Here is a 13,313-nt window from a genome sequence, read left to right on the forward strand (position 1 = left end):
ATTGATGAAGATTGGGCGCTCTTGCTACTTTGAAGACTTTCTTTCTCAGTTCTAAGCTATTGGAGAGATGGCCGGATGGGGAGGGATTGACTGACTGTTGGAGCAAGGCAGAGGCTATTCATTTTCTCATTGGCTGGGGGAAGGTGGGCACCATGAAACGTGACCAATGTCTGGAGAGAGTGGCTGAGACAATCAAGGTGGGAGGTCATGGGGCAAAACCTCCTGGAGTGGATGCAGAGTTGGCAGCCCAGAACAGGGAGAGTGGGCAGAGGTTACCAGCTGTTGCCCCAGTCTCTGCATGAACGCAGGGAGCAAGGAGAGGTCTTAGAAATGGGAAAAAAAACAGACAGTAAAGCGGGGCAAACTGAAATAAAAACAGGAACTGGTGGAAATAAATAGCATTTGAAAGCAGAAACGGCAAGTTAATGATTTATTGCGTGAGGATTCTTTGTCAGAAATAAAATGAAGGAGGTGAAACTGTTTTGTAGAACTGGACACAACGGCAGCAAGCAGAACCCCGCCAAGCAGTCCATATTCTGCAATAGTAAATGTGGAAAAGTTATCTCCATGGGCCCCGGAATTCCAGGACAAACTCGCCCAGGAGGAGAGGTTGCAGGAAAGTCTGAGAGTTAAATACAAATTCAGAACCCATTCACAGTAACTCCTGCTATTGAGTGATTCACTGGGAGGTTTGAACAATTATGAAGCATTGTTTTAAAAAGGTGAATATATTTTGGTGTAATTATCATTTCCAGCGGGGGAGGGAAAGAGCAGCTGGGATCTGACATCCTGGGTTCGTGCTTTAGGAATACAGGTTAAATTAAACACCAGCACAGACTGTACTGCAGATTCGGAACAGTGCAACTTAAAAACCAAACAGCAGATTGTGATTCTTTTAAACAATCTCTTTTGGCCAATTCTCATGCTGATCCTGGGCTAGCGGGTTACGGGGGCGTGGTGGTGGGGGGTGGGGGGGGGGGGAGACGGGGGATGAGGCGACCCTGGGCTGACTATTCAACTGCACAGGCGGCACAGCTGGACGCTTCCTGCTGGCTGGAGTCAGTGATAGGGACTGGGTGGGGGACTGCTCTCCCCCACCCAGTGAGGGTGAGGGGTGGGGGAGGGAGAGGGGGGTGGTATCCCACTCACTGCAAACTCTGCGGATGAACGAAGTTCCCATTAAGGCAGGTTCTAAACGATTGCGAAGTTACCGAGAAGCCAGGAAGGGAAGAAGATATTTAATTAAGGGAACTGGGTATGGTAACTGGCCATTTGTTTTTCGGCGAGTGGAAGGGGAGAATGCTGAATAAATCCCTTTGAAATGCTAATGACTGTGTAATTTAATTTCAAAGCCTACAATTATGATCGTGTTGTGGACACGATGGGGCTAAGTAGTGTAATCTAATTTGCATTAGTAATGAGGCAGCCTAATTAAAGGCTTAATTAGCCTCCTCTGATTACACTTTCAGTGTACATTTTTAATAAAATGTACATTTTCTTTTTAAAAGAAAAACATTTATCTATTCACAGCTGGCTGTTTTACTCCAACCCGTTTCATCATTTATTTCTAAAGTTCTGCCTCACTTATTAAACTCCTTATATCTGACCCTCGATTGATTCCTGCTATAATCTGCTCACATCACTCCTTTCAATTTTCAATTCTATTCTGTCATCTTGACTGGTGAAAGCAAGTGATAATTAGGCAATGGGGGAAACAGAAACCTGACAGCAACTGATTCAAGTCAGTAATACCACAAAAAACCAGATCATAAAAAATCAGGCTTATCTATGCAGTACATTTAGTCTGGAAAGAAACACATTTCTGTCCCCTGAACAGGACCATTCACATTCTCATCTCTGTCGCCGTGTCTTCCTGTCTTCCTTTATGTTCCTTTTTATTCTGCTGAACTTTATGCGAGAGAATTAAATGCTTCAGATAGGAGGGTCAACACCAAACACTTCCAGGACAGGGTTAGATACAGAGTAAAGCTCCCTCGACACTGTCCCCATCAAACATTCCCAGAGCAGGTACAGCACGGGGTTAGATACAGAGTAAAGCTCCCTCGACACTGTCCCCATCAAACACTCCCAGAGCAGGTACAGCACGGGGTTAGATACAGAGTAAAGCTCCCTCGACACTGTCCCCATCAAACGTTCCCAGAGCAGGTACAGCACGGGGTTAGATACAGAGTAAAGCTCCCTCGACACTGTCCCCATCAAACACTCCCAGAGCAGGTACAGCACGGGGTTAGTTACAGAGTAAAGCTCCCTCGACACTGTCCCCATCAAACACTCCCAGGATAGGCACAGCACGGGGCTACATACAGAGTAAAGCTCACTCTCCGCTGTCCCCTATCAAACACTCCCAGGACAGGTACAGTACAGGGTTAGATGCAGAGTGAAGCTCCCTCTACACTGTCCCCATCAAACACTCCAAGGGCAGGTACAGCATGGGGTTAGATACAGAGGAAAGCTCCCTCTATATTGTCCCCATCAAACACTCCCAGGGCAGGTACAGCACGGGGTTAGATACAGAGTGAATCTCCCTCTAAACTGTCCCCAACAAACACTCCCAGGACAGTACAGCACGGGATTAGATACAGAGTACTGCTCCCTCTACACAGTCCCCATCTAACACTCCCAGGACAGGTACAGCACGGGGTTAGATACAGAGTAAATCTCCCTCTACACTGTCCCCATCAAACACTCCCAGGACAGGTACAGCACGGGATTAGATACAGAGTACTGCTCCCTCTACACAGTCCCCATCTAACACTCCCAGGACAGGTACAGCACGGGGTTAGATACAGAGTAAATCTCCCTCTACACTGTCCCCATCAAACACTCCCAGGACAGGTACTGCACGGGGTTAGATACAGAGTAAATCTCCCTCTACACTGTCCCCATCAAACACTCCCAGGACAGGTACAGCACGGGGTTAGATACAGAGTAAAGCTCCCTCTACACTGTCCCCATCAAACACTCCCAGGACAGGGACAGCACGGGGTTAGATACAGAGTAAATCTCCCTCTACACTGTCCCCATCAAACACTCCCAGGACAGGTACTGCACGGGGTTAGATACAGAGTAAATCTCCCTCTACACTGTCCCCATCAAACACTCCCAGGACAGGTACAGCACGGGGTTAGATACAGAGTAAAGCTCCCTCTACACTGTCCCCATCAAACACTCCCAGGACAGGTACAGCACGGGGTTAGATACAGAGTAAAGCTCCCTCTACACTGTCCCCATCAAACACTCCCAGGACAGGGACAACATGGGGTGAATTTTGTTCCAGTTCTGAGAGGGGCGGGGCCTATGCGTATTGGTCAGCCTGGCTTCGCAGAGATCAGCCGCCATTTTGAAAAGGCACCCCGTTCTCAAACTGAAATGGAGGACACACTGCCTCCCCGATGGACACCGCAGTGCAACCCCCACCCTGCCCTTCCCCATTGAAGGGATCTTTACCCACTCCTCCTCCCAACAAAGATCACTGGCGTCTGGGCATTGGGGCACACCCAATGGCTCCCTCTTCATGACACCCTCCTCATGTCCTAGCCGCCTCAGTTTCCACCCCCTCGTGCCCCCCCTATCCTTGGCACTGCCTCCTGCTCCTTGGCAGCACCCGCTGGCCAGGGTGCTGGCTGGCATTGCCAGCTGGCAGTGTTGGATGGGCAATGTCCAGCCATATCCCCGACCACCAGATGCTTCAATGGGGCCTCCGAGCCCCCCCATTGTGGGCATCCGTTTGTGGAGACCAGTAGTTACTCTTGCTGGGCTTGCACTGTGCCTGAGGGTCGGAAAACCCCGGGAGATCCCGGGAAAATCCGGCTTCAAACAGACATATTTAAATCAGCATTTAAATATGCAGATTACTTCTGGGAGCGGTGGGCGGGAAGGTAGCGATAAAGTTTGGCGCCAGCGCAGAATGCACGATACCGCTCACCCGCGATTCTCTTGCCTTGCTGTGCTCTGCTCGAACGCGTTCCGCACTGGGCGTGACGCAGCCAGAAAATCACAATCATAGGTAGTTACATGAGAGGGGAACAAGTTGGTAGATGGATTCTAACGCAGGGATGTGTGACGTTATTCACTTTGGTTGAAAGAATAGAAAAGTATAATATGTTTTAAAAAGTGAGAAACCTGCAAATGTTGATGTTCAAAGAGACTTGGGTTTTGTACAAAGAACACAGAAAGTTAGCATGGAGGAGCAACAAGCAATTCGATAAGTAAATTGCATGTTCGCCTTTATTGCAAGGGGATTGGAGTGCAAGAATCATTGAATCGAATCATCGAATCCTACAGTGCAGAAGGAGACCATTTAGCCCATCGAGTCTGCACCGACCACAATCCCCTATCCCCATAACCCCATGCATTTAATCTAGCTAGTCCCCCTGATACTAAGGGGCAATTTAGCATGGCCAATCCACCTAACCCGCACATCCTTGGACCATGGGAGGAAACCAGAGCACCCGGAGGAAACCCACACAGACAAGGGGAGAACGTGCAGACTCTGCACAGACAGGGACCCTGGCCAGGAATTGAACCTGGGTCCCTGGCACTGTGAGGCAGCAATGTTAACCACTGTGCCACCGTGCCGCCCCCAAAGAATAAGGAGGTCTTGCTGCAATTGTACAGGGTGATGGTGAGACCACATCTGGTGTACAGTTTTGGTCTCCGCATTTAAGAAACAATAGGCTTGTATTGGAGACTGTACAGTGACGATTCACTGGATTAGTGTCTGGGATGAGAGGTTGAACAGATTGTGTCTTTCTTCTTGAGACTTTAGAATAATGAGATCACATTGAAATGTACAACATTCTGAAGTGGTTTCATTGTGTCATAGAGTTGTAGAGTTTTACAGCACGGAAACAGGCCCTTCGGCCCAATGGATGCTGAGAGATTGTTTTTTTACAGACAAGGTTCACGAGGTCGATTCAGGGAATGGAGGGATTATCGAATGTGGAGGGGTTGAAAAGGTTGGGCCTGTATTCATTGGAGTTTAGAATAAAGAAAGGTGACATTATTGAGATGTATAGGATTCTCAGGGGTTTGACAGTGTAGATGCTGGGAAGTTGTTTCCCCCTGTGGGACAGTCTAGGACCAGAGGGCATGACCTCAGAGTAAGGGGTCACCCATTTAAGACGGAGATGAGGAGGAATTTCTTCTCCCAGAGTGTGGTGAATCTGTAGAGACTGGGTCGTGAAGTATGTTCAAAGCTGAGATAAGACAGATTTGTCAGCAGTAAGGGAATCGAGGGTTATGCAGATAAGGTGGGAAAAATTCCTAATTGCCCTTGAGAAGGTGGTGATGAGGTACCTTCCAAATTTGCTGCAGTCCCTGTGGTGTAGCTACACCCACCATACTGTTAGGGAGAAAGTTTGAGGATTTTGATTCAATGACAGTGAAGGAATTTAAAAAAAAATACTTTTCCAATTCAATCAAATCAAATCCAATTCAGAGTCTCAACAAGTTGAGACATTTCAGATCCAGGCTGACAAGACCAAACCACCCTGTCCTGGGCCTGATCTACATGAGCCAAGTTGAGAAGGGGGAGGTTCCTCCTCCAAGACTTGAGCTCATTTGCATCTTAGCCAAAAGGCCAAGATGCCACTTTAAAAAATTGCTTCATATGAAACATATGAAGCTTCAATGTAACCTAATGACCTCAACCAAGTGCAGCATCCTCTCCATACTACACTTGATCTTAGCCAAAAGGCCAAGAAGAAGGAATGATTGATTTTTTTCTTCAAGTCTGGATGGTGAGCTGAGAGGAGAACCTCCAGGTGGTGGTGTTCCCAGGTATCTGATGCCCTTGTGCCTCTAGAAGATGGTGGTCGCCAAGAAGATGCTGCCCTTCTCGGCCTTTTGGCTAAGATCAAGTGTAGTACCGACATGCTGTACTTGGTTGAAGTCATTAGGTTACATTTTAGCTTCATTTGAACCAATTTTTAAAAGCGGCATCTCAGCCTTTTGGCTAAGATGCAAATTAGATCAAGCCTTGGAGGAGGAGCTATGCCTACTCCAATCAGCTTGGATCATGTAGATCAAGCCCAAGACAGGAGGTGAGAGTCCTGTCTTGTCAGCTTGGATCGGGAATGTCTCAACTTGTTGAGACTCTGAATTGGACTTGATTTGATTGAATTGGAATAAAATTACAGCCTTGCTCAAGCGAGACCGGAAATTCCCACCCGAGGTCAATGGACATTTCCGTTGTCCGCCCCTCGTCCGCTCCGATTCTGTGACAGACGGAGCGGTAGAATTCTGGCACAGCCATTTCATGGTGGGGGGTTTCCAGAGGTGTACGTGCCACAGGGAGCGGGAAAACAGCCATTCACTCTGCACCTCGTGATTAACCCGGTGGAAAATCATTGGGTGAGATTTTCCATGCCCCCTGCAGCGTGGTTCACGGCAGCAGAGGTCATTCGGCATTGGCTGACAGTGAGTTTCTGTTTTCTTTACCCGCCTGCCACTGACGGAACCCGGGGCGGGCATTTGCAGTCAGCAGGACTGGAAAATCTTGCTGCGGGAATGGCTGGAAAATTCCAGCCACTGTCTCCCTTCCTCACACTAGAATCTATTTACCACCTCCTAAAATTATAGAATGTTACAGCACAAAAGTAGGCCATTCAGCCCATCATGACTCTTTGAAAGAGCTTTCCCACATGGCCCCATTCCCCATGCCCGTTCCCTACAACCCTGAAAATCTTTCCTATCCAATTCCCGTCGGAAAGTTCCGATTGAATCTGCTTCCATCTCCCCTCTCAGGCAGCGCCTTCCAGATCACAACAACTAACTGTGTATAAAACCAGTCTCCTCATTTTACCCTCTGGTTCATTTGGCAATTATATTAAATCTGTGTCTTCTGGTTAACCCTACTCCCAGTGGAAATAGATTCTCCTTGTTTACACTATTTAAATCCTTCAGAATTTCCAATGCCTCTTTTAAATCTCCCGTTAACCCGCTCTCTGCAATGTGGTCATTCTAGCTGGCGATGTCGTTACACGGGCTGCCAGAGCTGGTCGGGTATTTCACCCTAAGTGCCCATTCCTCAGATATGGATGGGTGTCAGCAGGCAATCGCACTGAGGGGGGATGGGGGGGGGTGGTATCACGGACAAACCTGATATTCCTTCACTTGACATTCCCATATGCTGACTTTCTGTTCAGGTTTGCTGGGCAGCGTTCCAGAGGGAGAGTCCTGGCTGATGTTTTCTTTTACTTCCTGCCCTGAGGGTATTCTTCACATTTATACCATCCTGACTTGGATTTGCTCTGAATCTGGCAGTGACTGCCAATGGAACCGGGATCTGATGCTCCTTTAACAACAACAGTTGAACTTTTGTTTATAGAGTGTTTTATCACAGCCAAATTTTTAAAGCACTTCACACAACGAACTCCCTTTGAAGTGCAAGGCTGTCGACTGCAGTTAAACACATGTATGATCGATATAGTTGGAGAACAAACCAGCAAAGGCATCAGGGAACAGTCATTTCTCTATTAAAAGCTTAAGGTGTCAACAAACCAGGGAGTATTTGTAGGGCAGTTAAAGTAACAGTGCCTGGAGTCACTTCTCAGCTGTTTAAATGCAGTTTCCAAAATAGTCGACCCAGATTCCAGGCTGTGAAATGCAGCAAAGATCAGGGGATGCATCATCCGTAAAGTTCCAAAGCTGCCATGAATCAGCTGAGACTAAACAGTGAAGGAGAACAAGCTGTAACCCCTTCCTATCAACTTCCACTCAGGTGAGAGACTGTCCAGCTCGTACACATTCAGTCAGTGTCTTTGGCTGCACCATTCGCCACTGATTGGCCTCAGGATGTTTAATACGACAATGGGAAATGGGAATTGGGGCTGGGGCATACTATTGGAGCAAGGGGGAGCTTTACTCTGTATCTAACCTCGTGCTGTGCCTGTCCTGGGAGTGTTTGATGGGGGGACAGTGTAGAGGGAGCTTTACTCTGTATCTAACCCCGTGCTGTCCCTGTCCTGGGAGTGTTTGATGGGGACAGTGTAGAGGGAGCTTTACTCTGTATCTAACCTCGTGCTGTGCCTGTCCTGGGAGTGTTTGATGGGGACAGTGTAGAGGGAGCTTTATTCTGGATCTAATCCTGTGCTGTACCTGTCCAGGGAATGTTTGATGGGGACAGTGTAGAAGGAGCTTTACTCTGTATCTAACCCCATGCTGTACCTGTCCTGGGAGTGTTTGATGGGGACAGTGTAGAGGGAGATTTACTCTGTATCTAACCCCGTGCTGTACGTGTCCTGGGAGTGTTTGATGGGGACAGTGTAGAGGGAGCTTTACTCTGTATCTAACCCCGTGCTGTATCGGTCCAGGGAGTGTTTGAATGGCGGCACGGTAGCACAGTGGTTAGCACTGCTGCTTCACAGCTCCAGGGACCTGGGTTCGATTCCCGGCTTGGGTCACTGTCTGTGTGGAGTTTGCACATTCTCCTCGTGTCTGCGTGGGTTTCCTCCGGGTGCTCCGGTTTCCTCCCACAGTCCAAAGATGTGCGGGTTAGGTTGATTGGCCATGCTAAAATTGCCCCTTAGTGTCCTGAGATGTGTCGGTTAGAGGGATTAGTGGGTAAAAATATATGGGGGTAGGGCCTGGGTCGGATTGTGGTTGGTGCAGACTCGATGGGCCGAATGGCCTCCTTCTGTACTGTAGGGTTTCTATGATTCTATGACTCAGATGTCTGGACCTGGAACTGATCTATTTCCTGATTTCTTCTTCGTATAATCTTCAGATACTGAGTAATTCTTCTTCTCGTTCTGAAAGTTACGAGCTTGAGTAAAAGAAGATGAACATAAAACCTGCCAGCACCTCATTATGAGTTAAGGCCACATTGTCTGCCAAGTACAGAGACACAATGTACCTTTGAGGAAGGTATTCTGAATCACCAAGATATTCAGGAAATGTCGGAGATTAGTGCCTCTTCCTATTCCAATTTAATCTTTTATCCAATTGCGTTACTTACCGTTAATAAAGACTTAGCTAGCAATGAGTTTCACCCTGGTTAGTGAGTGTTACACAGGGCACTAGGTGCTAGTCAGTGAGTGATACACAGGGCACTAGGTGCTAGTCAGTGAGTGATACACAGGGCACTAGGTGCTAGTCAGTGAGTGATACACAGGGCACTAGGTGCTAGTCAGTGAGTGATACAAAGAAAATCATAGAAACCCTACAGTACAGAAAGAGACCATTCGGCCCATCAAGTCTGCACTGACCACAATCCCACCCAGGCCCTACCCCCATATCCCTACATATTTACCCACTAATCCCTCTAACCTACGCATCTCAGGACACTGAGGGCAATTTTTTTTTAGCATGGCCAATCAACCTAACCCGCACATCTTTGGTCTGTGGGAGGAAACCGGAGCACCCGGAGGAAACCCACGCAGACACGAGGAGAATGTGCAGACTCCACATAGACAGTGACCCAAGCCGGGATTCAAACCCAGGTCCCTGGAGCTGTGAAGCAGCAGCGCTAACCACTGTGCTACCGTGCCGCCAAGGGCTGTAGATGCTGGTTAGTGAGTGATACACAGGGCAGTAGGTGCTAGTTAGTGAGTGATACACAGGGCAGTAGGTGCTAGTTAGTGAGTGATACACAGGGCGGTAGGTGCTAGTTAGTGAGTGATACACAGGGCGGTAGGTGCTAGTTAGTGAGTGATACACAGGGCACTAGGTGCTAGTTAGTGAGTGATACACAGGGCACTAGGTGCTGGTTAGTGAGTGATACACAGGGCTGTAGGTGCCGATTAGTGAATGATACACAAGGCAGTAAGTGCTAGTTAGTGAGTGATACACAGGCACTAGGTGCTAGTTAGTGAGTGATAAACAGGGCACTAGGTTCTGGTTAGTGAGTGATACACAGGGCACTGGGTGCTGGTTAGTGAGTGATACACAGGGCAGTAGGAGCTGGTTAGTGAGTGATACACAGGGCACTGGGTGCTGGTTAGTGAGTGATACACAGGGCACTAGGTTCTGGTTAGTGAATGATATGGAATGATATGTGAATGATAAACAGGGCAGTAAAAACTGGACAGTGAGTTTTGTTGATGTAACAGAATACTTTGACTGTTAGTAATGAGAAGCATGTTTGACTTGTTTATAATTGTAATCCAAACAACGGCATTAATAATCCCAACTGATGCGCTGTGTCATTAGACCCATTCTGCATCTGCACTGTTTAGAGTCATTGTCAGAGAGATTTATGGCACAGAAAGAGGTCCTTCGGCCCATCATGTCTGCGCAAGCCATCAAACACCAATCTATTCTAATCCCATTTTGCAGCACTGACCCCTCAGCCTTCTCCGCTCCAAGGAAAACAACCCCAGTCTAACCAGCCTCTCTTCATAGCTGAAACCCTCCATCCCAGTCAGCATTCGGGTGAATCTCCTCTGCACCCCCTCCAGTGCAATCACATCCTTCCTATAATGTGGCGACCAGAACTGCGCACAGTACTCCAGCTGTGGCCTCACCAGCGTTTTGTGCAGCTCCAACTCCCTGCTCTTGAATTCTATTTCTCAGCTAATCGCCTATAGCGTGGAGTGGCATTATGTTCGGGGCAGTATGAAGCTGATGTTTGTGACTCACAGCAGGTGCTAACTGCCAGTCATTCCAGGAGGAAAGGAAACCCTCCTGACTGAGTGATCTTTGCTTCCCATATCCTGAGTCTTCCAGAGGCTGCTTCAACCTTGAGGCAGGAACCTTCTTATGGATTATAGATTCCTGAGGGAGAGATGCATTCTTTCCTCAACTTATTCCCAAGAAAACTCAAGCTGTGACTGCCTGACCCCAACACATGGGTTTAAAGGAAAGAGAATGTTCCTTTGTCCAGCTTTTCATCCCATAATAATGAAGACATTGATAAAATTAACCTGCAAATTTGCTGATTTATATAGATTCGTTGGTGCTGCATTTTGTAAAAATTACACACTTATTTGATGTGATTTTGCAATGAAATGTAATATTTAGAAAATTAAAACGCTATCCATCAGAGTCAGCATGGTTTTATGAAGGGTTAATCATGTTTGACTAATTTGCCAGAGTTCTTCGAAGATGTAACAAGCAAAGTGGATAATGGGGATTCTGTAGATGTCGTATATCTGGACTTGCAGAAGGTTAATTCACAAGGTTAGTTCACATGGGATTAGGGGTAATTTATTAGTTTGGAAAGAGCATTGGCTAACCAATGGAAAGCAGAGTGTTGGGACAAAAGAGTCTTTCTCAGGTCGGTAAGATGTAACTAGCGGTGTGCCACAGGGTTCAGTCCTCGGGCCCCAACTACTTACAATCTACATTAAATACTTAGACACAGGATAGTAGGTACTGTAGCCAAATTTGTAGATGGCATTAAAGTAAGTGGAATAGTAAGTTGCAACAATAAAATAAGAAATTTATAAATGGATATGGATAGGTTAAGTGAGTGGGGCAAAAATGTGACAGATGGAGTTTAATGTGGATAAGTGTGAGGTCATCCATGTTGGTCGGACAAATACAAAGGCAAATTATTACCTAAATGGAGAGAAACTTTGGAGTGCTTCGGTGCAGAGGGATCTGGGTGTCCTCGTGCATGAATCGCAGAAAGCTGGTATGCAGATACAGCAGGTAATGAGGAAGGTTAGAAAAAAATCTTGCCTTTATTGATAAAGGAATAGAATATAAAAGTAATGAAGTGTTGCTGCCACTGTGCAAAGCATTAGTGAGACCACATTTGGAATATTGTGTACAGTTTTGATCCCCTTATTTGAGGAGGGATGTAGTCGTTACTGGAGGCGGTTCAGAGGAGGTTCATTAGATTGATTCCAGAGATGAAGTTGTACAAGACATTGGTAAGGCCACACTTGGAATACTGTGTGCAATTCTGGTCACCCTATTATAGAAAGGATATTATTAAACTAGAAAGAGTGCAGAAAAGATTTACTAGGATGCTACTGGGACTTGATGGATTGAGTTATAAGGAGAGGCTGAATAGACTGGGACTTTTTTCTCTGGAGCGTAGGAGGCTGAGGGGTGATCTTATAGAGGTCTATAAAATAATGAGGGGCATAGACAAGGTAGATAGTCAATATCTTTTCCCAAAGGTAGGGGAGCCTAAAACTAGAGGGCATAGGTTTAAGGTGAGAAAGAAGAGATACAAAAGTGTCCAGAGGGGCAATTTTTTCCCACAGATGGTGGTGAGTGTCTGGAACAAGCTGCCAGAGGTAGTAGTAGATTTGTCTTTTAAAAAGTATTTAAATAGTTACATGGGTACGATGGGTATAGAGGGATATGGGCCAAACACGGGCAATTGAGATTAGCTTAGGGGTTTTCAAAAAAAAAATAAGGGCGGCATGGACAAGTTGGGCCAAAGGGCCTGTTTCCATGCTGTAAACCTCTATGACTCCATGAGGGAATTAACTTACGAAGAGAGGTTGGGCAGTTTAGTCCCATACTCGCTGGAGTTTATGATTATAATTCTTATGATTTACAGATTATTGCATGGAACTGGGTGACCGAACATCTGGAATTTTACAACCTTGCTCGTTCCGAAACCGTAAAATTCCACCGAAGGTCAACGGACCGACCCATGTTCCATCCTTCGGCTGCTCCAGTTCATGTGGCAGGCGGGCTGGTAAAATTCCAGCTGCAGTCTCAGTGGTTATTGATGGTTTGAGATTTGGATTATGATTTTGATGTAAATTTGTCCTTTAATCAGCATGTACAGAAGGCGTGTTTCCTGAGGAGAAGGAGTCTAAATAAGCACATTATGGTTAATTAGAAGTTAAATGCTATTGGAATCAGTGTCAATGAGAAGTTCCTGTTTTTTATCTGATGTCTAAACTGTGGCTGGGTTTTTATATGTTTGTAAATCTCCTGTAACATTACTCATGTGGTAAGTGGGAGGTCAGACTGCTGCAATGAGAGAGGGTTCAGGAGGTGGTACAGGAGAAGGGAGACAGTCATGCCCGGAGATTGTGAAAGAGTGTTTTTTGATTGGTTTCCAGAAAAGTAAATAAGCCTTGAATGTCCATGTGAGTTGTCCCAGAACCGTGGCCATTCCTAGGGTTTCTCCTGTGTGTGCATGCGGGTATATCGGTGAGAGCACAACCTTAACGTGATGATTTCTACTGTTCATAGAATCCATAGAACCCCAACAGTGCAAAGAAGACCATTCAGCCCATCCGCTCTGCACTGACTCTCCAACAGAGCATCTTACCCGGGCTCAACCCCTGCCCTTTTCCCATAACCCTGTGCATTTAGCATGGCCAATCCCCCTAACCTGCACATCTTTGGACGCTAAGATCTTGTCCTAGTGCAAGAGT

At 46.7% G+C, this 13,313-nt stretch overlaps 1 protein-coding gene, 1 non-coding gene and 1 pseudogene across 3 annotated transcripts in view; 2 read left to right on the top strand and 1 right to left on the bottom strand.

Annotated features, from left to right (window-relative positions):
• The window catches only part of foxp4 (forkhead box P4), a 447,909-nt gene that overhangs the window by 28,671 nt on the left and 405,925 nt on the right, over nucleotides 1–13,313 (top strand). The window lies entirely within an intron of this gene.
• Nucleotides 5,527–5,731, bottom strand: LOC144479331 (U2 spliceosomal RNA; annotated as a pseudogene).
• LOC144479330 (U2 spliceosomal RNA) lies at nucleotides 5,853–6,051 on the top strand. Its single transcript, XR_013495516.1, has one exon. It is a non-coding gene; the product is annotated as a U2 spliceosomal RNA (small nuclear RNA).

The sequence above is a fragment of the Mustelus asterias genome, chromosome 25 (genome assembly GCF_964213995.1).
Source record: "Mustelus asterias chromosome 25, sMusAst1.hap1.1, whole genome shotgun sequence".
Taxonomy (NCBI): domain Eukaryota; kingdom Metazoa; phylum Chordata; class Chondrichthyes; order Carcharhiniformes; family Triakidae; genus Mustelus; species Mustelus asterias.